The 24,862-nt window shown below is 39.1% G+C and overlaps 1 protein-coding gene across 3 annotated transcripts in view; it reads left to right on the top strand.

Annotated features, from left to right (window-relative positions):
• Positions 1 to 24,862, top strand: part of ntrk3b (neurotrophic tyrosine kinase, receptor, type 3b) — a 271,299-nt gene that overhangs the window by 46,868 nt on the left and 199,569 nt on the right. The window contains exon 1 of one of the 3 annotated variants that reach the window (XM_023953664.2): positions 24,547 to 24,686. The exons of the other annotated variants lie outside the window; for them this stretch is intronic. The gene's annotated coding sequence lies outside the window, so the exon portion shown is untranslated. Of the gene's footprint in view, positions 1 to 24,546; positions 24,687 to 24,862 lie in introns of those variants that run through there. 3 annotated transcript variants of the gene reach the window in all.

Consider the following 24,862-nt stretch of genomic DNA (forward strand, 5'->3'; position numbering starts at 1 on the left):
CAACAGCAAGCTGGTTAAGGAGAGCTGGAAAACAGGCAGGGTTGAGGCTCTTCAGGACCAGGGTTAACATAATAGGCCTCCATCTGATTGGTCAACAATGGGAAGGCGTCCATCTGATTGGTCAAAGCATAAAGGGATTAATTTGATTCGTTAAATGCTTCAAGCTGCTAGAAGATTGTTTTAACACATTTTGGGTTTGCGATTTATTGCGATATTCGCCGTCTTTTGCGATATGCATATTGCAGAGCTGGATATTGCGATAACGATAAATTTGCGGTATATTGTGCAGGCCTGGTGCGCGGCCAATGTTTTATATAAAAAAAAAAATCTAATTTAGTGGAAAATATGAGAATGAACTCAAATCATAAACCCTAAACAGGACAGAAATAAATCCATATGTCGAAACAAACTGTAAGAAGGACAAGGAAAATTGAATTTTGAGTTTTTTTCCGGTTTGTAAATAAAGTTTACCACTTTTAACAGAAGAATAACAAAAAACTACTGCAACCCATGACGGTCCCCCTTTTACTTTCCCGAACAGTTTTTCTCTTGCTGTATGGCGTGGATTTTTTCAGTACAATTTTTCACTGAAGCAGCCCTCTGTGTTCTGCATCCTGATTGGCTGGAAAGGTGTCAATCAATCTCCTTCTTACCATTTCTCCTGTACAGAATGCGTTCAGTTAACTAAATGTTCTATTGCGATCAGATCTTTGTTTTTATTCTATACAACTGGACTTATTATTCTACCAAGGTTTTAAACGAGAGTGAAAATGTTCGTGTCTGTCTGAGAAAAGGGTTTAACGTGTGCATTGAGGAGTTTTACAGCCTTAAAACATCTTTGCTTTTCAGATTTCACTCATTGCAGTGATAAATGAGGGAACACTGTATTCATATAGAGACAGAAATAAAAGAGAGAGACCTCTGCAGTTGACCTCTAACCCCTGTAAAACTTTTTTGATTTTGGTTACTGAGCAGAGACTCCTTCACCAGAATTGAAAAAGTCCCAAAATCCTCAAAAGGATGGCAGACCCTCTTCACCTCAGCCTTCAACCCAAACATTTCATTAAGTCCTGTTCAGAATTTCAAACACCTCCCCATTCATATTGACACCCAGCTTCACTTTAGATGGATTTAAAAAGAAAAAAAAAAGTGGATGAACTCTGAGCTCTGCTGGTCAAATCAATCTGGTCACAGTGGAAGAACGAAGCGGTTCATTTTAGAGGAGCTCTCCAATCAGTTCTCTAAATCACTATGATCCTTTTTTCTTTTCTTACATAATTGAATTCTTCAGGATAGATGCCCCCAAGCTGCAGATTTATCATATCCTGAAATTGGAGGAGACTAAGTCCATGAAGGACGTGCGTGGAACATTTAATCCACACCTCATGTACTCTGAGTACGATCTCTGAGCCAGGTCTTCGGTTATCCCTCAGTGACCTCTTGGCCTTCAGAGAGGTGTCTTTATTCATTCTTGCCTCAGGCGAACAGGATCCACAGCAGAATGTGATCACAGCCTACCATAAATATGCTTCTCATCGTCTCCAGCCAGAACAGCACTCTTAACAGATGGCATCATAATCTATAACTAAAGCCCGTTAAATGTAGCTCAGCTTACAATATGTCCACATACCAAAACACGCTTTCCACATGTGAATTTGGCAGCAAGCCTTTCATCTCTTTTCTTACATTTCACTTTCTTATAATCTGACAAAATCTCTTTTTCATTAACCCTTTCCTAGCCAGATGCCTCCTGCCTTGCCTCCTGTGAATTTTGTCAGCTATGAAACTGGGAGATGCTGCGTTTTGATTCTAATATTGGGTCATAGTGAAAAGAAACACTTTTACTTTCTTCTTGAAGCAGATTTTAATGACACATTTTTTTAATTCATTTCAATTCACCAGGTAACGGCTAAGTGGCTCCTTATACAGGCTAATTTAGACACAATTTAGAAAAGATACACAAAATGCTTTTCAAAAAAGCACAGACAAAAATCCCTGATAATACACAAAATCTGACCAAAAAAATCCATCCAAAATAAATTCAATGAAATGAGTTCCCATTCACTCCAAAACAATAGAGTCCAAACTTACTAAAGAAATAAACAGTTGATTTAATATCAATGGCACATGTAGTGGGAATACATTCTGATGCCCCCCATTAAATGATCTTGTATCTGACATAAAAAGAGTGAAAAACAGAGGGGTAATTCTTTCAAATGGTAAGTAAGTAAGTAAGTAAGTAAATTTTATTTGTATAGCACCTTTCGCAGACAAAGGTCACAAGGTGCTTCACAGGTTAAAATATGTATACATACACATATAAAAACATAAAAACATAAAATATAAAAGCATAAACTATGTAAAACAATCATCTCAAGCCCAATAAAAGTAGTTTCAGTTAAAATGCTTTGCAAAAATAAAAAGTTTTTAGTTGACTTTTAAAAGAATTCACAGAGTCCAGGGAACGTAGCGACAATGGAAGTTCATTCCAGAGTTTGGGAGCAACAGCCTGGAAGGATCTGTCTCCTCTAGTTCGGAACCGTGTGCGAGGGACCATCAACAGGTTCTGATCCGCAGACCTCAGTGCACGAGATGGTCTGTAAGGGGCGATCAGATCACAAACATATGGAGGAGCTTGGGAATGAAGGGCCCTAAAAGTCAAAACTAGAATTTTGTATTGGTAGCGGTAAGCAACCGGGAGCCAATGAAGAGCTTTGAGGATCGGGGAGATGTGATCTCTTCTCTTGGTGCGAGTCAAGATCCTCGCAGCAGAGTTCTGGATCAGCTGCAGGCGAGACAGCTCCTTCTTATTCATACAGGAAAACAGACTGTTACAGTAGTCTAGCCGTGTAGAAACAAAGGCATGAATAAGAAGTTCTAGATCTTCATATGACACCATCTTCCGTAGCTTAGAAATGTTCCTCAACTGGAAGAAACAGTTCCTGATCAACTGCTTGGAGTGCTGCTCCAGCGACATATCTTTGTCAAAAATGACACCCAAATTTCTAAGGCTGGGTTTGACATCCTGGCCAAGAGAACCCAAGTGCTGCTTAATCCCTGGTATAGCATCATCAGGGGCAACAACTAAGGTTTCTGTTTTCTCTGAGTTTAGTTGCAGAGAGTTTTTACAGAGCCATTGTTTTATCTGCATCAAGCAGTTCATCAGAGAATCCAGCTTGTGTGTCTCGGAGGGCTTAAAAGAGCAATATAGCTGGATATCATCAGCAAAGAGATGGTAGGAAACATCACTGAAATCCTGAATGATCTTTCCAAGAGGGATCATGTATAGGAGAAACAGAACAGGGCCTAGAACAGAGCCCTGGGGAACCCCACACAGTAAGTCTACTGACTGAGACATTTTGTGGTTGGCCATGACACTGAAATTCCGACCGGATAAGTAAGAGGAAAACCAGTGGAGAACTGACCCTGACAAACCAATCAGGTCCCTCAATCTGTCCAATAAGATCTGGTGGTCAACCGTGTCAAAGGCTGATGAAAGATCTAGTAAGACAAGGACCGTGTGTCTGCCAGAATCAGCAGACATCAAAATATCACTGGACACCTTCAGCAGGGCTGTCTCTGTGGAGTGATGTTTACGAAAACCTGACTGAAAAGTGTCATAGATGCTCCTTTTATCCAAGAACTCTGACAATTGTTCAGCTACCACCTTTTCCAGAATCTTTGAGATAAATGGAAGCTTTGAGATGGGTCTATAATTCTGGAAGACTGATGGGTCCAGATTAGACTTTTTCAGCAGAGGCTCCACTATGGCATGTTTGAATGCGTTTGGAAAAACACCAGTGGAAAGTGAAAGGTTGATCATTTCAGTGACACTTTGGCCGATGGTCTCAAACACCTTTAAGAAGAGTTTGGAAGGAATGACATCAGATGGACAAGTAGAAGGTTTCAACTTGGTCAACAGAGCAGATATGTCCTCCAGAGTGACAGGCCTAAAAGTAGACCATTTGTGGGAAACAGGCTCCACCACAACACCATCATCACAACAAGGAGGTGGGAGCTGCTCTTTGATCTTCTTAGTCTTATTTGCAAAGAACTTGAGAAATTCATTGGAGTCGGCTTTGCAGAACACAGGGGGTACTGGGGCTGCAGGACCAACAATAGAATTTATCGTGTCAAACAAAACTTTTGGGCTCTTCTTATTTGAGGATATTAGCTGGCGAAAGTAGTTAGATCTGGCATCTTTCACCATCTCGTTGTATGAGGACACGAGATCCCTAAGATGCAGTCTGTGGACCATGAGATTGGTGGATTTTAAAAGACGCTCAGTTTGACGACACTGTCTCTTTAAATTTTGGATGGTTTCATTTATCCAGGGACACACTTTTTTCTTTGATAAATTGGATTTGACAGGAGCCACCTGATCCAGGATTGTGACACAGTGATCACTAAAACGAACAATCAGATTGTTAACATCAGAACATTCCTTAAATAAGTGGGGGTCAAACAGCGCTGAAAAACGTCCATCAGTGTTGGCGGTGATGATGCGCCTTTGAGACAGTATGCATGAGGAAACAGGTTCAGGAGTGACGTTTAGCTCAAAGAAGACACCACTATGATCACTCATATGTACATCCTCCACATAAAGATTAGTAATGCTCAGACCAAGAGAAAAAACTAAGTCCAAAGTGTTGCCCTTTTGATGGGTGGGGTCAGAGACATGTTGCTCAAAATTAAAGGTTTCAGTCAAAAATAAAAATTCCATTGCTGGACAGGATGAACAATCATTTATATGAAGGTTAAAATCCCCTAGTATTAAAACCCTTTCCAGTTTTATGATGGAAGACAGAAAGTCACTAAAATCATGTAAAAAGGGAGCAGCAGGACCCGGGGGGCGGTAGACTAAAACACAATAAAATGGATCTGACGTATCAACTTTGAATGACAGAGATTCAAAAGATGAGAACGTTTGGGTGTTCATGTCTTTGCATGTGTAGTTGTCCTTATACACAACTGCCACACCCCCACCACGGCGAGAGGGGCGGGGCTTCCCGATGACTGAACAGCCCTCCAAACAGAGTTCGTTTAAATGAATAAACTCTTCCTCTTTTTGCCAAGTCTCAGTCAGAAACATAAAATCAAGGTTTTGTCTTGAAAAGAGATCAGTCAATGAGAAGGATTTGTTGGCAATAGAGCGAGTGTTCAGCAAGCCAAGTTGTATTGTTGGTGGTGACGTCACTATCGAAGCGGCAGCGGGGTGCACCGGGATTGGTAGCAGACAAGTCCAGCGGTCACGTGACTTCCAGTCGGGTGTCCGCTGCGGTGGAAGCTGAGTATATACCGGTGAAAACACGGAAGTGAGGGACGGTACAGTAATCCGGTGGTGAGAATGCCAGCATTGTTGGGGCTCCAGGACAGTAGCCGACGTAATCCGAGCAGGCGATGTCGGCGGCGAGGCTGTGCCGCTGCAGGCCTCCTGAAGAGGAATCGGACGCAGGCATCTTGCGCGTTTCCCATAACGCAGATCCGGGCCGGTGAATTCCAAGTGTAAGGCTCGTCTGCACTTTACCTGGAGTCCAGCCCTAAGACCTCTTTTCCTCTGCTTTCTCCTTTTCCTTGGAGGTCGAGGCAGATATAGTACATCTGACAGGCCAGCCGCACAAATAAATGGTGGAGGAAATGTTTGTTTGTAGCTGTCCCATGTTTCAAAGACAGACTCCATTTGCTCTTTGATTTGAAGGAGAAAGTCCCGGCCATAGGTCCGCAAAGCAGCAACATATCCGTTTGTTAATCGGGCTGACATGATCACATACATAGTAAAAACAATCACTATCACTCTACATAACATGAGACGAGCAGAGGCATTGCCGAACACAGGCGCCATCTTTGTGTCAAGTTTCACCACTTGTAACCGCACTGCCAATGGCAGATGATCATCAAATCCTTACCTTTAGGACAGCCAAAGTCTGCACAGTTGAACATTTGTCATGCTTGGCTTGCCCGCCTAGTTCCCATTTTTTGGAAAGTCTGAGCATTTTGTGTGTCACAGGAGGCCAGAGATCTTAAAATACTGGATTCAAAAAGGCCAATACAAAACAACTGGTCATGTGACCACACAGTCCATCCATCACTTTATGATCTCTGGGTCTGATTGAAGACTTTGTTGCCAATAGCTCAATAGTTTTCTGACAATGGATCCAATGTTAAGAAAGAAAACTGCAAAATTAAATGTAAGGCAAATATAATGTCACTTTATTCCACAAAATGCTCTACTTTTCTTTGATTCACAAAAATGGTGTACAATATAAAAAAACAAACAAACAAAAGAGAGGCTTAACTTTCAAAATGATTTCATTTTTCTCCTCAACCTTCCCAGATTGGTGTTTAATCCATTTTTAATGTTTATATCAACCTTTTAAAACAAAATAGTTTGCTTTGTATTCGCATATAGTTTAAGTCCAATCTTGCATTTTGGTCTTAATTTTCTATCAAATTCCATTTTTTGACTGCTTTATTTTGACAATACTTCAGGTCTACCAGTAATTAAGTATGAAAAAATCCCTACGTATGTTTATCCTTTAAGGTCTGTCCATCTTAAACTGTCTGGTATAGGAGGTTTTGATATAAACAATACCCTGTAAGTAAATATTTCATCAAAGTCATTGTGTATGTGTCCACATCAGACATCTTGTAAGTCCTGAGAGGTTAAGGTCTGACATATTTGCATAATGTATGGCTTTTCTGGCAGAACTCCAGGGCAATACGATCGTTTACTTGATTGAACATTGTCATGTTCAGCAGGACGCTGGAGATCCAGGAAGAGTTGACGCATGAAAGGAAGAAGAATAGAAAGTATGTTAAGTATACAAGGACCTCCTCTTCATTGTCTTTCTTTTTATAGCTTTCATAGACACCATGCTTCGGCATTATACAACTATTAACAGTGGAATGGCTGCAGAAAGTTACAATGGAAAACAAATGGAAAGCTGCTTTTTGTGGAGTTGCTTCTTTGTTCAGAAATGAAAATTCAAAAGAACAATTGTGTCAGGATGTCGCCATTCAGTCTTCGTTAGCAGTTTAACCTTCCAAATATGGCTTTGTGGAGGAAATAACCTCAAACTGGATTCGAATAGGCAATGAAGTTTTGCACCTTCACATTGTTTGATTTATTTTCACACTCATGGGAACAAAACAAAAGCTAAGCTGGACCACACTGACGAAAAAAACAAAGTTGTAGTTTTAGCAACTGCTCATTTACAGGCAAAAGCAGAATTCCAGAGCTTCCCTCAAGAGCATGCAGCTGTTTGGTACACCGTGCTATCATAAGAGACAATCTGTGGACTGTTCTTTCATATTTTAGATGTAATGTGTAGCCCTTTCGTTCCTCTTTTCTATCTGGTCTGCAGAAAGTTCCTGTTTATTTACAATGAATCCAAACACTAATGGGTAAATTGCAAAATGATTAAGATCTCCTAAGTAGATGAGGGTTCTGTGGTTTGGTCTACAGGTTTGGGTCGACTTTCACATTTGCCAAACATACAGGACAATCTGAGGAAACAACATCTGGACTAAAGGTGCTAGTTTGAGTGTACTGACATTTAAAGCAAACCATGATCAGAAGCACACCTAGTCTAAAATCATTTAGACAGATTGAAGAGTCTTTGCTTACACACACAACACGCCCAGACTTTTTCTTTTTACCTTTTTGTTTTGTTTTATTTTAGCCGAGTCCTGACCAAAACACACCCAGATTTGTGAAATCGTTTAGTGATCAATTCCATCTCCATGCTGACTTTTGTTCAGCAAGCTGTCATATTTATTATTATCTTTTGGAAGTGATCAATGCCTGAGCTGCTAAATCCACACGTCTTATTGTTCTGTAAGACACATATTCAGCAAAAATGTAATTAAAGAAATAAAGAAATAAATAAAGACAGTTCAGGGAGGATGAGACAACTGCAGCTAAATCCTGTTTAGAAATACAGTCATCTTAAATCTTTAGACTGTATTTAATGCCTGTGCATAACAACATAAACTGGCATTTTACCAGCAGTGTGATGCATAGTTGATGGGGATAGAACACAGGACATGGCAACATCCTGTTCTGTGTAATGCCCATATAAAAAGAGAAACGTATACTCCAACTATGACTTCTCTAACATTGGATATCTTCTAGAGTCCTGTGTGTTTTACATCCACAGTCCACCGTGGACTTGTATTATGTAAAGAAGTGTTAGACCCTTTGAGAAGATATTTATCCCGATAAGAACAAAAATCCCAAAAGTCTTTTTTCTTTTTCCACATGAACTTTACTTATAAGATAAATTAAGTAAATTGTCTCTTTGTGGCATGGCAGTACAGAATTATTGTCTTTTTCATCAATGAACTTGGTTAATTTTTTGTTGATGAGAAAACTCGCCAAACTATATGATTGATTTATTACATTTAGAAATCAAACCTAAATTTACTTTAGCTCAGCACCACTGACAAGTGCTGGCCTTTGAAACAATCTTTTGTCCTACTGGTTAAATGGAAACGTGGCATATATCTGATGAAATATGAAGCCAATACATTTCCCCTGAAGTTTGTCGGGGTTTTGAATTTCAGGCCTTCTGATCAGCATGCCAAAAGTAATCATTTTTTAAACAAGGTCATTTCTGGCTCCCCATTTGCAACGCAACGCTGTCTTAATCTATTGCTTACACACTCTGTGCACATTACGTGCTTGGAACAGCAAATAAAGGTTGCAACAAGCTGCAGTGCTGCAGGAAACAGACCTCAAAGTTGAATTATTATGGTTAAAAATCAACAGGAATTGCCCAGAGTGAAGCTACTGTAAATCTTTATAGTGCAATAATGTGTTTTTGTTGGGTTTAAATTTTGCTTCCAAGAAGTTGAACAAAAATACGAGTCTTTTCTAAGGACATGCTAAAAGTATTAACTTTTTGGAAAAATGCGTCACAGCTCTTCAGAAATTAGCTGGATTTTGAATAAAAGACATTTAATGGTGTAAAGTTAACTGTGACTTGACAGTTTCAATGTACTCTGCTTATTATCTCTAGCAGATGGGGATGTACAGTGTTCAAAAGTCACAGGAGCTGATGTGCCAATGTGATGCCTTCTAATTTGTTACCCGAGCGACTCGCAGCTTAATGCAGGAAGGATCATTTTCCAGGGACACTTGAAAAAATGACTCGTTATTTATAGTTATTTTCAATTTGGGCTGAAAAAAGGTTCAACCTGTTCAAGTGTGAAGCGTTGCTACCTTTCAGAGCACACACCAATGCTCCTGTGATGTTCAGCCCCGCCAAATCCCTACTGCGGATTGGCTGAGTCTGTGGTGAACTGTGACACAGTTCTGGGTGCAGTTTGCACCCAGAACTGGATTGGCAAGTGGTGACACAGAACACTCTGAGGGCAGACATGGAAAGGCATCATGGATGGGAATATTAGCAGCTGATGAACACCCTGAGCTGATGGGACTGGCAAAACTCCAGAGCAGTACAGTACACATTCATGGAAGAAATGAAGTGAACGGTAAAGTGGCTGTCAGCTTAATGCACATTCTGCAGAGCTGCTCTCAGAGATGAAGGGAATGAATTCAATGTTTTAGACTCTGACATAAATTATGAGTATGTGCAAATTTGAATGCACTTTTACAGACGGGAGAAGGCATGTCAAATGCAGATCATTGAAAGATAATGTCACAATGCACATCTGGCTAGGAAAGATAGGTTAACAAAGAGACAGACAAGCCAAAAGCTACTCGTGCCTTTATCAAAGCCACAAATTAGTTTAATTGAAGCCAGACACCCTGAATGAAAATTGTGTTAACATGTTCTTGAGGGGCTTTTATGAGGACATATATTAAGGAAATTAAGCTTAACCCGCCTATTATCCTTGGGGTCAATTTGACCCCAATTCAATGTTTGTCATTAAAAGAATAATAGTTATCCTTTTTTCTTTTTAATACATATTTCATGACTTTTCCTAATTTGATGGGGACAACTGATTAAGCATAAAATTATCATGATGAAATTTTTTGCAATTTGCTAAACACATATCTTTGTGTGTGACCTAACATCCCCACACGGAGATGCAGGTGCAGACTTGACCCCTTTGAGTTGATACATAACAGGGGGGTGGGGAAAACAACTATTCCCACAAGAACTTTGATATTTCACATTGTGTGGTGTGGTGTGAAATCCTGCATAAATTAGGAAGCCAATGTAGGTTTGTGAGTTGATCACATCCAAGTTCCAACTACAGATGCCTCCTCTCTAAATTTATCATCTCAAGTACAATATTTTCAATTGATGGTTATATGTGTTTGATGTTATATATATATATATAATAATGTTGAACTGTAACACTTGAAGGTCACTTTACTCTGCTGAACGTCACTTAACCGCAGAAAACAGAATTTTCCCATCGTGGGATAAATAAAGTTTAATCTCATCTCATCTCTCAAATAAAGAGCTCGAATAATGACTTTGTCTTCAACATGGCTGACTGTGTGTCTGGTGGGACACACTGTTGGCAAGAAATATGTCTGCAAGGAGCATGCACAAACTCTCTGCACATCCTGTGCACAGTAGTGCAGACTAAAAGCTTGACTCTGGGCATAAAGGACTGTTCCATGTTCTGATTATCTGACTTATGTTCTCATTATTATTTTCGGTTTCAAACAAAAACATTAAAAGAAAAAAAAAAGGAAAAAAAAAACTCTGCCACTGCCACTCTGTCCCAAGCGTGGATAACAAAAGAGGAAGGGTAAGTGAGACTTTATAGTGACTAACCACAAATATTTCACGAAAAGGAGATACAAATAAGTAAATAAATATGTACATAAAAGGAAAGGGGGGTCACTAACATCAGCCAATATGCTTTATTCTGTGAGAGTCATAAATGTGCACCCCAAATTAGAAAAGATTTGGATAAAAAAAATTCAAGATACACTCACTCCAAAACTGAAATTTAACCTGATGGTAGAATACAGCAAAGGTCATATCATCACCAAAACCAATAGGGTTCAAACTCTTGTGTTGTCTTAATGTTGTCTGAATATTTGAGAAGATTGCTATGAAAACTTTTCAAGATACATTAATTCTAATTTAAAAGTTTGGCCTGATGGTGGCGCTAGAGAACAGGTCAATGCACTAATCTGTTTCATTATCAAGGAGTTATTCATATATTCAACAAATAAGCAATTTGCCTGACGCAAAAAACTTGGTTAAAAATTTTACGTAAATCATTTTCTAAAGGCAAATATCCCTGGGGTCAAATTGACCCCAAGGTTGAAATGTGTGACTAATATCTGAGGACAACACGAGGGTTAAATTTGTATTTCTGAGTATTTCTTTATTCAACTCATTCTGAATCAGGAGCAAACGAAAAAAATGCAGATTGAAAAAGTGCCTATTTGTAATGTAAGAAATACACTGGGTGTGCCACAAGCTCTTTGCTCCGAGCTCTCAGCAGTGGGGAGGGGAACGCTAACGGTCCTGCACACAACTCAGAGGCAAATTTTAAATGAACTCCTGCTGCTCTGCAGAAACTATGTCCTAGAAAACTACACAGGTTTTTTGACTTTGGCTAAAAGTGGCATAATCATACTTAAAAGACCACTGGGAACACTTTTACAATACAGTGATCCCTAGCTATAACGCAGTTTACTTTTCATGGTACTTCACAGATTTGCATCGTGCATTGTGTTCTGCATTCTGATTGGCTAAAAAGTCACTCCGCTTCTTCTCTACCTGTGCGTCAACAACGTTTAATATGTACACGTACGTAAAACACCTTGGCAAATTTACATTAAGTACGTGCAAATTCTCTTGCAATTTCGAGTTTCTCTAAAACCCATAGAAAAAAGAGCGACAACAACTGCCTATCACTATGTTCTTCTCCCGAACAAATAAACCTGTACCGCGGGCTTCAAAAGAAGAAAACACTGCAGAGCGGAGTCAGGATGCAGCGGCTCAGTCTGAAGAGCAGTAAAATACACCTGAGTCACTATTTGTCTGACTGTACTTTGTATTTTTTTCATAATCATTTTAAATTTTCCCATTTAATCCAAATTACTCGGGTCGCGGTGGGTGGGGCTAATCTCCGCAATTTGAAGCCTTCTGTTCACATTGATAATTAAAATTCGTATTTGACAGTACAGTACAGAAGTTATTTGTTGAGAAAAACTTTTCTAAACTACTTTTATTTGTGAATCAAATGCTTGAGCTTGTAAAATGGTTTGTTCTTTCTTTTCAATGTATAATAAAGTATTTAGTTGTACAATAATTGTTAAAAAAATAGTGGTTTCTACTTCACGGATTTTGTCTATCACGGGTTCTTTTTGGAACGTAACCCCCACGAAAAACAAGGGTTTACTGTAGATTAAAAGATGATTTGAGGGGGACTTACAGTTTTTTGTTCTGTTCTCAAAGATATTTACATCCTGAATTAACCTGGAAACCCACATGAGACTTCATGAGAAAGAGAGATCATTAGTCTGTGTGTATTTGCTGTTGTTGACAAATATGCAATTCAGAGTAAAGGTCACAGAAACTATATATGTAGCTGTAATTTACTGAATACCATGATCAATTCAGATCTGCCGCATAGCCTTTATACTTCCTTTTACTTAGAAATAATGATCAGGTCCCTGCAGACCAGCACTTAGTGAAGGCAACTGCTTCTTGACTGATCGGCCCATAATTTAGGTCATTCTTTCCCCAGAGGTTCATTCCCTGGCAATTCTTTGATAACTTAAGCAATCAATGAAAACTTCCTTCTTCCAGTTTTTTTTTTTCCGTTCTGAGGTCTTTTTGATGGAGTTCTCTGTCTCTTCCTCATCTCTTCTTCCTCCCTCCAGCTGTATTTTTCCATGGATTTTCAGCTGCATTTACTGGAAATCAATAGTACTGGATCAATGATTTCTCAGCAGGGGAAATCGCCTTTTTATGCATCTGCAATTTCCTAAATTTTGACTACTATCTAAACCTGTGTCTCCATCTTTTGCTACCATACCTTTACTGTTGATGGGCTTGAGCTTTCTTTCATCCACCCATCCATTTTCTAAACTTGCTCAATGCCTTTTTGGGTCACAAAGTTGCTGGAGCCTATCCCAGCCACTGTTGGAGAAAGGCCGGGTTCCCCCTGGCCTGATCACCGGTCTGTCACAGGACAACAGAAACAGAAAGATTGCCCAAAGTGCAATTTAAAGCATTTTACTTGCGGATAATCATGAATATGATTTAATTGATGCAATCACCCCAGATTTATTCTACATGAGTTTGATGGTACATTTTAAAATATATCGATCCATCAAAAGTGAACTAACTCCATTGACGTAAAATTACAGAAAAGAGGCAGTTTCAAAATGTCTTTTGTTATAGTCAGCCAACAGAATGAAATATGTTTATAAAGTAAGCGAGACGTTTATTTTCAATAATGTGTGCAACTTGTAAGTATAAATAAAAATGCTAGTTGGTATTAGTTAGCTAAACGCTGCAGTTTGACCAGTGGTAGCTTTTTGACAGATCATCGATCTGTGAGCCTTTTAACCCTGATGAGTTGTTGCTACTGCAAAAAAGTTCTACTTGAGATATTGAACTAAAACAAAATGCTGACAGTAATGAGATAGCTTTGTCCAAAATAGGTTTAGAGATTGAATGTATGGAAAAAAAACAAAAAAAAAGCCTAAATCAATCACAAGGGAATGAAGGGAAACTGACGCCTGGGCTTTATTGAGCCAAGATGCAGTGATAGAAACTAAAGTGATTTCCATTCATTTAAGACCTGCCACAGCTGACTCCCAAAACGGTGTACTGTCCATATCTGTGGTGCAAATGCAAGAATGTAACAGAGTAAGGTGTTTTGTCTGTGTGGAGGGTCTTACATAACCATCTTAAAGCCTTTGGAAATATTTGTTTTTTGAATTCATTAAATGTCGTTGTTATTCTGCCGGTGCCCAGACCTGTATAGGTTTACTAGTTTGCCAAGCAGGATGAGGCTGTGGCTTGTCGTCAAATAACAAAAAAAAAGGAAACAAGTAGGGATGGGTACTGTTTGGATTTGACCCTGTGCTGGTACTGAACCAGTACTTTTAAAGCGGTTCCAGTGCCTAATCTGGTGCTTCAGAAAACAACAGACATGTTTTTGTCCCCAAAAAGAACATGTACCGTAAGTGTGATGAAGGGGCGTGACATGCTGAAGGACAACGCTTGAATGTACCTAACATGCTTTATTTCATTCTGGCTCTGCAACTCCTTAAACACGTATTTAAATGCTTGTCGCCATAACGATGGTCTTTGTAGAATTGAAGACATTACTCTTATCCATCAAGTCACCAAGTTGGAATCTTTTGCTGTCCAGTACAGCCAAACTTTCGCTTGCTTTGCCTTCAGCACTTTGACTTAAGCTCCGCCCACCCTCCCAATCTCACCCCTTTTTATATTTAAGCCTGCCCATATTTGCTGGAAAGGAAAACTGATTGTTCAGAATTGTACAGCAAAACAGAATAGACAGTGATTGATATGTTTGAAATGAAGGCATTTTTTATAAGTACCGTGCTACTGCATATGTTGGTGCCAGTACCAATTTGGTCCAGAGTGGTGTCTTGAATGGTCTGTGTGCTTCTTCTTAATCCATGTATGAAGCTATGATCTAAAATGATCAGAATCTAGAAAAAGTTGAATGACTAGATTAATGTATTAATCCCATATGATGACCAGCATAATTCCTGAGAGCATGGCGGTAGACTGTGTGAGAACCTTCTAATCCACCAGTGGAGCGGTGAACCAAAAATCTTAGTTGTTTTATGTCATCACTGTGGTGCCCCCCCCCCCTCCCTTTACTTATTTATCAATGTGTTCTCATATTCATTTAAAAATTTTAAAGCATGGTCTGGGCCTTCACTAACTGCACCCCCCAGTACTGTTATGGAAAAACAACCAGCATATTTGGCTGCATCAAGGTTACAAAGAAGTCCATTGTATGCTGGAGTTGGCTTTGTATATTAATAATGGTGTTGGAGGCCATTTTATGATTTCGACTCTGACCAACAGATGGAAGGTGGATACAATTTCATAGACTCATACATTAGGAAGGAAGTCGGTGCATCTGTCTGCCTGGGCATGTGATTACATTTGCATAGAGATAACAGGCGTGGGTTTGTCTCAGTGAGCGAAACCAAAAAGATTGTAATACTTGATTCCGATTTACAACCTTTGAATGCCAAATGGCCCATGATTACTTTGGAGGATGGCTTATTTCTCCACTTCTTGTAGTAAATGTTGAGGGGGGAAATAGAATTGTTTTATTGTCCTTTTTCTCTGCATCCTTTTTTTTCTGTTTCACATCTTTAGAATGCAGCTTGCAAACAGACTTAAACAAGAAAAGGAGAAAAAAAAGTGGTTATCTGATTGATGCTGGGCTTGTGTTTTAATCTGAAGGAGTGCTACTTCCACACTGCTTGTCCCCACTCTGCTTGGGCTGTGGAGGAGCAGAGCTTTGCCTTTATGAAAACGAGAGGGAGGTGGAATGGAGATCAATATCCCAAGAACACACCAGAGACGTTCTATTTTATTAAACATTTTCCCATTAGGGCTGTGACTCCAGTATTGTAGACATCCGAATAAAGTCATAAATCACAGACAGACAGCAGCATTGGAAACAATGGGCACAATGAGAGGCGATCACCAAAACACAGGAGCTGTTTGCTGTTTGTGCTCGCGGGACCTTCATCTATCTTGTTTTTATACGGCACACATTATAGGTGAAGGAATGCTTTAGTCATGGCGGAGCATCAAACTCAGTAGCGCTCAGTCAGACCATTGTACACATCTCCATGCAACAGCCTTGACTTTTCTTTTTTTCTTCAGAACATGACGCATTCTTATAATCCCTTTAGCTAAAAATGACTGACTGACAAATCTCAAAATGAGGCCCATTAAAACCTTTTCCAGTGACAGGATGTGCAAATTATTGAAAGTGCAGAAACAATCTCAGGCTGTTCAAAATGAAAAAAAAAAAAAAAACATTCAAAGCTGCACTAAATTAAAGCAAAATCTTTAGTTGTGTCTGTTCTGAGATGTTTTGAACAGCAAAGTCTTTAACTGTATTCACATTATGGTTATGCTTAGGAATGGGTATCAAAACTCTGAGCCTAATTGGTACCGACACCAACATATACGGTACCACCTGTAGAGCATAAAAAAACGCAGATTTCGGTCCTTTATTTCGGTGCTTTGCTTTGGACATCAATCCCTTGGATTCTTTTTATTTTTGCTGCACAATTCCAGCCAATCATTTTACCTTTCCATCAATAGTGGGCGGGCTCATATAAGAATGGGCAAGCTTGTGAGGGTGGGTGGAGCTTCAGTCAAAACACTGAAAGTGAAGGGAGTAAAAATTTTGCCAGATATTCTAATTCCAAGGATAAGATGACATATACAAACTCTGAAAAAAGACCGTCTTTGTGGTGATGAGCGGTGAAATACGTGCTTACTTCAGCATGAAAACACTGATGCTGCGTTGCAGTGCAGACCGTCTGAAAGAAGGAAACAAAGCATCTTGGGCACATTCAAGCGCTCTCCTTCACTTAAATGTTTTTGGAAAAACTTATGTATATATTCATTTTTGAAGCACCTTTTCAAGCAACATTTCGGCACCAGAATACTTTCAAAAGTGCCTGTTTGGCACCGGCACTGGATAAAATCCAAATACTACCCATTATGCCACACTAAACATAGGTTTGTTGTTTAGATCAATCAGTGTACAATCCTGCATTCTCTTTGTCATGTTCTGCAGTGAACACCTTCCAAATCTCAGAAAATCACTTCAAATGATGCCATGCGGTGATGAGGATGAGCAGTAAACATAGCCAGTAAATGTTCACCAAAGAATCTAGTTCAGACCCAACACAGGACACTTGTTCATAGTGACTGAGTTATTAAAAATGTAGCTCACTGTCTGTTGCATGACAGAATGTAGAACTGGGATAGTTGTTTGCTTCAGCAACATTCTCTTATTGATATTCTGATTTCATCATTCCTTTGATGCATTTTGTAAGAGACCAAATGGCTGCAGAGGATAAACCCACACTGAATCTTGCTGGTGTAGTGGGTCTTCTTATTTCAATTTTTTGACTGAAGAGTTTTTAGACAATATATGACTAAATTTTGACCTTTGTTCAAGTCTAATTGGTAAGACCTTTCTCTGAATTATTCCTTCAATGCTTTAAAAAGGCATATCATGGCTATTTTTTTTGGTTTTATTTATTTGTCCATTGTGTTTTTTTTCTTATTGTTTTAATATTTAATGTAAAATCTGTGGAGTTCATCAAGGCTCTAAGATTGGACCTTTTCCTTTTTGCTTTTTCTGTTCTTTGAGCATGTTTAAGCGGATAATTGTCAAATCTGCATGCCGATCAGTAAAAAAGTTGCTCTCTGACACGCTTACCAGAAGGTTTAAGTGACATCAAGGTTTTTTCAGATCAAAACTTTAATCCTAACTCTGGGAGAACTAAATTTATGCTGTTTGATGTCAACATGACAGTCAAATGGACCTGGTCCTCCCTAAAGATTGTGTTGGTTTTCATAAAACCAAATTGCCTCTGGGAATATTTTTAAAATTGAATGGAAAGCAAATTTTGTTGTGAAATCCACTGTGGATGACCAGCTTTAAAAAATCTAAACATTTTTATCGTCTAATACTTTTTAAAACTAATACTTTTTTAAGCTTATGCCTGGCCTGATGGATCTCACTGAATTATGGACTTCATCTTCACTTCAGCAAACGTGTGGGAAGAGAAAATACAAGATTCAGTTATACACTCAGTTTTTCTAAATTTAACACTTTTGGGTAAAATCATGTCAGCTATATAAAAAGAACACAGTACGAGTTGCATAGGGCAGTGGGGAGAGCCTGACGTCATGAGGGAAACTGAATCTGTGAGAGTATGCATCGGACAGATGAATAAATAAAATGCCATACATTTTGGGAGTCATTTTATCATCTATTAGGGTACAAGTCAACATATCATGTAGACTTTCAGCAGCAGATAAGTTAGCACATTTGGTGATGTAAGTGTTTGCAACTTTTTTTTGTGGTAACAATCAATAAATGAGTGTAAAAATGTTGACTACCATGATACATTTAGATCTTTTTTGGGGTAATTTTATAATTTATTGTGAAATGTTTATGTCAGGCATGGGATACGCGTTCAAGAATGCGCTTTTAACATACAAAAAAGCATGCGACATACAAAAAAACTTCACACTGGACTGTCCCTACCCGATACAGGCTAATGTACTCACAGTTGGCAGAGGCTTTGTGCGAAATGTTGAAATGGTTCAAATCTTGCTTCAGGCTTTTTCTTTCACAGCTCTACTCTAATATACGAAAGACTTGTTTCACAAAATTCCAGCTGGGTGCAAACAATAATTATTAATTTCTCCTCCATGAACAATTTTCAAACGATTACCACTTCTGTGAATTAAAAAGGTCGCTATCAGTACGTCACTACCAAATCCGATTTCCCAATTGGTCAAAGTTCAACGGGTTTAACGTTAAACCGACGTTTAATGGCTGCAAATCTTGTACGTAGAGCCCGAAAACTGACTTAAAAACTCGCACGACTGAACGTGGATAAAGGCGCATTTATGCTATAGAGTTTTCATTGGAAGTGGTTGCTTGAACACGCTGTGATGCCGGTGTGAACGTAGCACTAGTTTACTAGAACATGACTACTTTTGAACCTGCTTAAGCAGTAAGTTGCATGCATTTGGTGATCTCAACAAAAACATTCTTTAACAAAAAAAATAAAAAATCTTTTAAGGTCCAGAGGGAAAGTTTGAACAAGCATTTCTATTGTATCAACACACTTCTGAAGGTGGATTTATTCAAAAGAAAATGTACATTGTTGGGTTTTATTCTTATGCAATGATACTCCAAGTGTTGTTGGTGTGGTGGTGACAGGCAGAAAACTCACACAGGCTGCATTGGAGGGTGTTTTGGGCCTTGGATTTTAGCAGGATGAACATATCCTAACGCTGTGACGACGGTCGATTCCAGTTTGATGATGACAGGAACCCTGCATGGAATCACACGATCACGTGACCAGAGCTGTCTCCATTTTTTACTCTATGCTCACAGTCTATTTAGAAAGAGTGGAGGAAGCTATAAAGCTGCACATCTTAAAGCAGTTACCCTACTGACAGAATAGAGTATGAACCAGTTATCTCGTAAAAAGTGCGCTCTTGTAGATTGTAATTTGAACTAAGTCCAACAACGGTTGGGTTCTTGTCAGAATTGTTGTACCAAACAACTTTTTTTTCATGTCCAACTGAATTGTTGTCCTGTATTGTTTGCGTTGATATTTTTCCTTTCATTCCAGTTTGGCTACTTCTGAGTAAATTTGCCTTGTTTACCTGTTTTGAAATGAGAGCCAGCTATTTTTTGGTTGCGTTATTTTTTTAAATATTTTTTTCCTGGCGCTCATTTTGTCAGAGGCTCAGTACAAGATAGCAGGTAGGGGTGCAGTGTGTAGCCGAGGGCCACTTCAACACAACAGATGGCTGTCGCTGAGATGGAATCTGTTACTGTTTGGTTCCAGGGTGTTCTCCTTGAGCGCTGAACCACCCCGCCACTGAGTTCAGATTGTACTTTGTTGGAAGCCATTTTCTGAAGCAGATGGAAGCTGGATCTCATTTCAAAGGCTCCTATATTAGAGAGCAAGTTGGTTTATTTGCTCGAACGGTTTGTTCTGACAGTATGATTTTTTTTTTTTGTACGTTGTTTTATGAAACAGATGATTAATTCAGAGCACATAATCCTGAAATAAACAACACACTTAAAACAAACACAAAGAGCATTTCTGATCATTCTGTTCTAAATCAAGTTGACTTTTTATTCTGATTCTTATTCTGCTTCTGTGGAAAATTCATTTCAACAAACAATTTAATCATTGTTGTGTCTCACTCTTTGTGAGTCAGGATGAGAGTTGACTCGAGCGGCTGAAATGTAACACATTAGCTTCCCAATTTACTTTTCAAATTACGTTGATTTGATTTTAGGATCATTTTCTGAGAGCATCCTCAGAGGATTGGGGGATAACAGGACAGAGATTGAGTGCTGCGTATCTTTAGATCTTTGTTAGTCATATCTTTCTTTTCAGAGAAGTCTAATCCACATGCAGCGGCTGTTCTGGGGTTCTGGACGGATCAGGTCTGCAGGGAAGGATGCTGCTTTTCTCTGACCTGTTTTGTTGATGGGACCTTTTGGCATTTTTGTTTCACATGAGGTATTACATTTGCAAAAATGTAGCTGTATTGTATTGTACCAGTATTATCCCGTCAATATTATGAAATAACAAAACCTGAATCCCACAGACACAGTTTTCGGTGTTTCCACGACAACACTAATGAAGCTGTTAGCAGTGGGTATATAAACAGAAAAAAAAGGATTGTTGATTGGAAAAAGAGCAGCATCAATAGGAAGGAATAGTGAAAAAGGAAAAGTCTCATTTGCTCCAATGGATGAATCCCAGTGTGAGTCTTTGCAGCAGTGACAGAGTGGTGAGTCCAAACAGACCTCACAGCTTTGCAGGAATTACTTTGGAGGAGCACTGATGCTTGTGAACCTTCTTTTGGAGTTGTGGGTGACTTTAGCGTTTATTAAAGACTTAAGGAGCCAAAAGTCCTAGACGTAACAAGTTACTTTTTGACAGATCATGTCAGAAGACCTTGAAGTTCTACAATCATGAGTCTCTGCAGCTTTACTGCAGCAACCATCAAAGCAAAGAGAAGGTTAAAAAACATTTTTTCTAACCAATGTAGAAATTAAATTAGAATTTTCTTTAACATACCATGTCTTCTTCAACTTAAAACTTCACAAGACATTACCTTCAAGTGTAACCCTATTATCTCTTGTTTATCTTTTCTTAACATCAGATAAAGTTTTCAAAGTTTAGACTTTGGAGCTGGTTTGAAACAGAAGCACCTGGAAACAGGCCAGTTCATCAGCGACCCCAACAGTTACGTTCCAACAAGGATCATCCCAGTTAATCCAATCTTTCTACAGAAACACCTTTTTGCAAAGTCCATGAGTGAAGATTGTGATTATTGTGAAACTAAAAGAAACTATTTAATAGATCTATGGCAAACCAACAGGCCATGTGACGATAAATGCTGTACATAAAAGTTATTACTTTGACAGAAAAATTGTGACTTTAGTTGTTAGGACTAAACATAAACCTAACTTACACCTAAAATAGCCACAAAGCATCTGATACAGTGTAGACCAAGTGTTTATCACTAGAAAAAATAGACTTTGAGTTAAAAATTGTAAAAACATTCGCGCAATTTTTAATACTTACTGTTATTACTATAGGAACATTAATCTAGTGTTAAATCTCAAACTATAGATTCAAAAAGTCAAAAATGACAGAAAAAGAGAGAAAAATAAGGACAAAAGTGAGATTGAGAAAAGAAAACAACAAAGGGAAATAAAATAAAAAAATATTTTTTCAAGCACCAACAATTGTAATTACAAATCCTATTGGACTTTGACGGATACGTATATTGCTCCCTGCAGACACACATCATGTCCTGAGTAAAAGAATGTAGTTAAATGACCAGAAAGAGAAAATCCTGGGCTTAGAGTACATGACAGCCCGAAGTATGGACTCCCCTTCCTGGGAGTCTGGCCGGCATCAGGTCTCTGGAGGTATCAGGCTTCTCGGATTGCAGGTCTCATTAATGCCTCAGCTCCCTGCCCCCAGAAACAGCTGCCCCAGTGCAGCGCTGATCTCAGCAGCAGTGGGGTGACTCTGTTGGTGTGAGGCACTTACAGCTGCCACACCATTTTATTACATTTGCTATCATCGGACAGTTATCGCCTTTTCCACATGACTGTCTGCTCTCTAGGCACTCTTATGTAACGCCAGACGTCTGGCTTTGTTTCCTGTAGTTCCTTTGTGTTTTTGTTGACTGACATTTGGATTTTTCCTTTAACCTTTGTTCTACATTTCTTTTATTAATTAAATGCTGCTTAAATTGTATGTTTTGTTTATTTTAAAAGTAGATAAAAACATCAATTAATAACGGCAAGTATTTAACATTGGCCATAACCCTGTTTTGTCCTTAGCGTTGCATCTTGCTGGGCTGCAACGACTCCAATGTGACTAAGTATGTTAAAAAATTCAGATTGTATTTTATAACTGCACAGATTTAATATTGATAAAGATTTAACATCAAATGGAATTGAGGATGTTGTTTATGTAGGTAACTTTACAAGCTTTCAGTCTTGTACCAGCCCTTAAAGGCCCGTACACACCGGGACGAATATTCGCCAGGCGTTATTCGCCAGCGTTTTTTGCCACGTTTTTTGTGTTCACACCCAGGCGATTTTCGCTGACGGTGAGCCGAGCGAACATGCAATTTCATTCCCTGACATTAGATGGCGCTTAATGTAAACAGAAATACTCCTGTACACAAGGTGGCGCTGCGCAACTTTACGCTTCTTAAAGTCGCTTTTCACTCAGAAGAAGAGAGCAAGTTTTTACCCGCTTGTCAGAATAATACAAAGAAAACATGAATATTTCAAGCATCAGTAGCTCCAACTGGTACTTGGTTCGGGGATATTTAAGAATGTCCGTCATTATTTCTTTGCGGCAGTGTTGACGCTACTTGGCGTCTATCTTCTTCGCTGGTATGTGTGCTCAGCAAGGCAGTTTTGTGTTTGAGCGCCCCCAAGTTGTGTTTTACTGTAACTTCAGAAGCTCCAGACACGTGTGCAAAAGCGCCATTCTCATTGGTCGAATAGAAAAAAACGAACCCGAGGCGTTTTTTTTTTTACGCTTTGTCGCGTGGCGTTTTTTCGCGTCGGTGTGCACACTCTCATTGGTGCCCTTTGTTTAGTCACGAGGCGTTAAACGTCGGCGAAAATCGCAGGCGAAATTCGTCCCGGTGTGAACAGGCCTTAAGACTGACTCAAATGAAAATCATCTTTTTGGTGTTTTTAACACATTCTCCTGGCATTTTTTTTTCTGTGCTGAAGGAGGATGTCTACATGAAATTGCAATTCTGAGTATTTCTTTATTAAAACAGTTGTGAATCCGACAAAAAAGGCCATTTGTGACGTAAAAACTGCACTGGGTGGACCACAAGATGCCCTGCTCCAGCTAGATCCATGACCTTTTTTTTCCTCGTCTGAGCTGGCATAAAACTGTACGGCTGGACAGCTCCAATATTCCCCACCTTTTTTGTTGCACTGGTAATTTTAGAATGGGGTTGTGATCAGCTGTAGATTAGTGGGGGGAATGTAAATAGAGAGCTCTCAGCATTGGGGAGAGGAAGGGGGGCAGGGTTAGTTGACACCAGTGGTCCCACCTACAACTCAAATTGTCTTAGAAAACAGCAGTTTAACATTTTTTTAGCCTAAAAATGGCATAATCATTATTAAAAGTCCAAAGGAATACTTTTATAATAGCTCAAAAGATGAATGGAGCGGGTATTTAAGGAGATTATAGGCGGACAACCCAAAGAAGGCAGAGACGCAGGAGTAGTTTTAGAGTTTATTAAAGCTCAGCTCTGTGGACGAGGAAACAATGAAATCATGAAGCTGTGAGGTTCAAGGGTGAGTAGTGGAAGAGACAAAAATAATGACTGGAGGGGAATAATGAATGATCGCGGATGGAGAGCTCTGAAAAAGTCTCACTATGTTTCTGTGGTGGGCAAAACAGGCAGGTGAGAAACCACTAGGTGACTGAGGGATACTGACAGACAGAGAGGAGGTGAGCTGAGATCTGCAGCAAAGTCCTCACAGAATACTGAAGATGGGAAATGTAGGAGGTGTAACAGAAAACAAGGGGTGGAACAATATTTGTCTTGATCGGTGTTGGCAAATCCAGACCTCAGGGGTCGGTGTGACTGGATATTTTATAACACACTTTTATTTCAGACTCAGATGTGGTCCATAGAAAAAGATACAAATACAGTATACATAATAAAAAGTAAAAAGATATAAATTAAAAAGAGTATAATCGCTGTATCCAGTGTTTCCTCAGGGCAGAAGTGTAGCGGCATGAGCTTCTTTTGGGATCAGTCAGAGACATGATAATTGAGTTCTTAGATTTGTCTAGGCGTTCCATAAGGCCGTATGTAAGCTTACGCAGTAGAGCTTCACAGGTGGGGATGTGAGCATCCACAAATAGCTGACTGGCTCTGTACCACCTTGGCACCTGTAGTAGAAGCCTAAAAGCATCATTATAGGCCACTAAGAATTTGCGGAATGTCCCACGTCCATAGTTCCACCAAAGAGGGGCCGTATACAGAATATATATATATATATATATATATATATATATATATATATATATATATATATATATATATATATATTATAGATAGATATATATATATATTTATATATATATATCTATAATATATATTATAGATATCCTTGACCTACTAACTGCTGATTACCTGGATCAGGTGTGTCCAGGCAATTAGAACATGGCAACTGGGAAACAAGCAGGAATGCTGCTTCATAGGTAGCATCTCTGCTCATAATAAAGCGCAATGGTTCGTGCTTGTTGGCAAGTTTGACAGAATAAATCCAAAAAGGTCATCCAAATCTGTAAATAGAAGTCAAACAAAAGTGCAAATCCAGAGGCAGAGCAAAGGTCGGCAACAGAGAGGCTTCAAGACATGAAACTGCAAGGCTTGAACGTGAGTAACAAATTGGCAGGGAGACAGAGAGGAGCTGAGGAATTAAAGCAGCTCAAACCAGGAAAGATTTGTGAAGCTGACGAGGAGCAGAAGGAGTACTGCAATTCTCCTGGCTTTCTCTGATTTTTTTTTTTTTTTTTTTTTTTTGCTGTTCTGCAAATATGAAGGAGTTTTTC

This window comes from Oryzias latipes, chromosome 3 (assembly GCF_053564925.1).
Source record: "Oryzias latipes strain Hd-rR chromosome 3, Olatipes_Hd-rR_3.1".
NCBI classification, from domain to species: Eukaryota; Metazoa; Chordata; class Actinopteri; order Beloniformes; family Adrianichthyidae; genus Oryzias; species Oryzias latipes.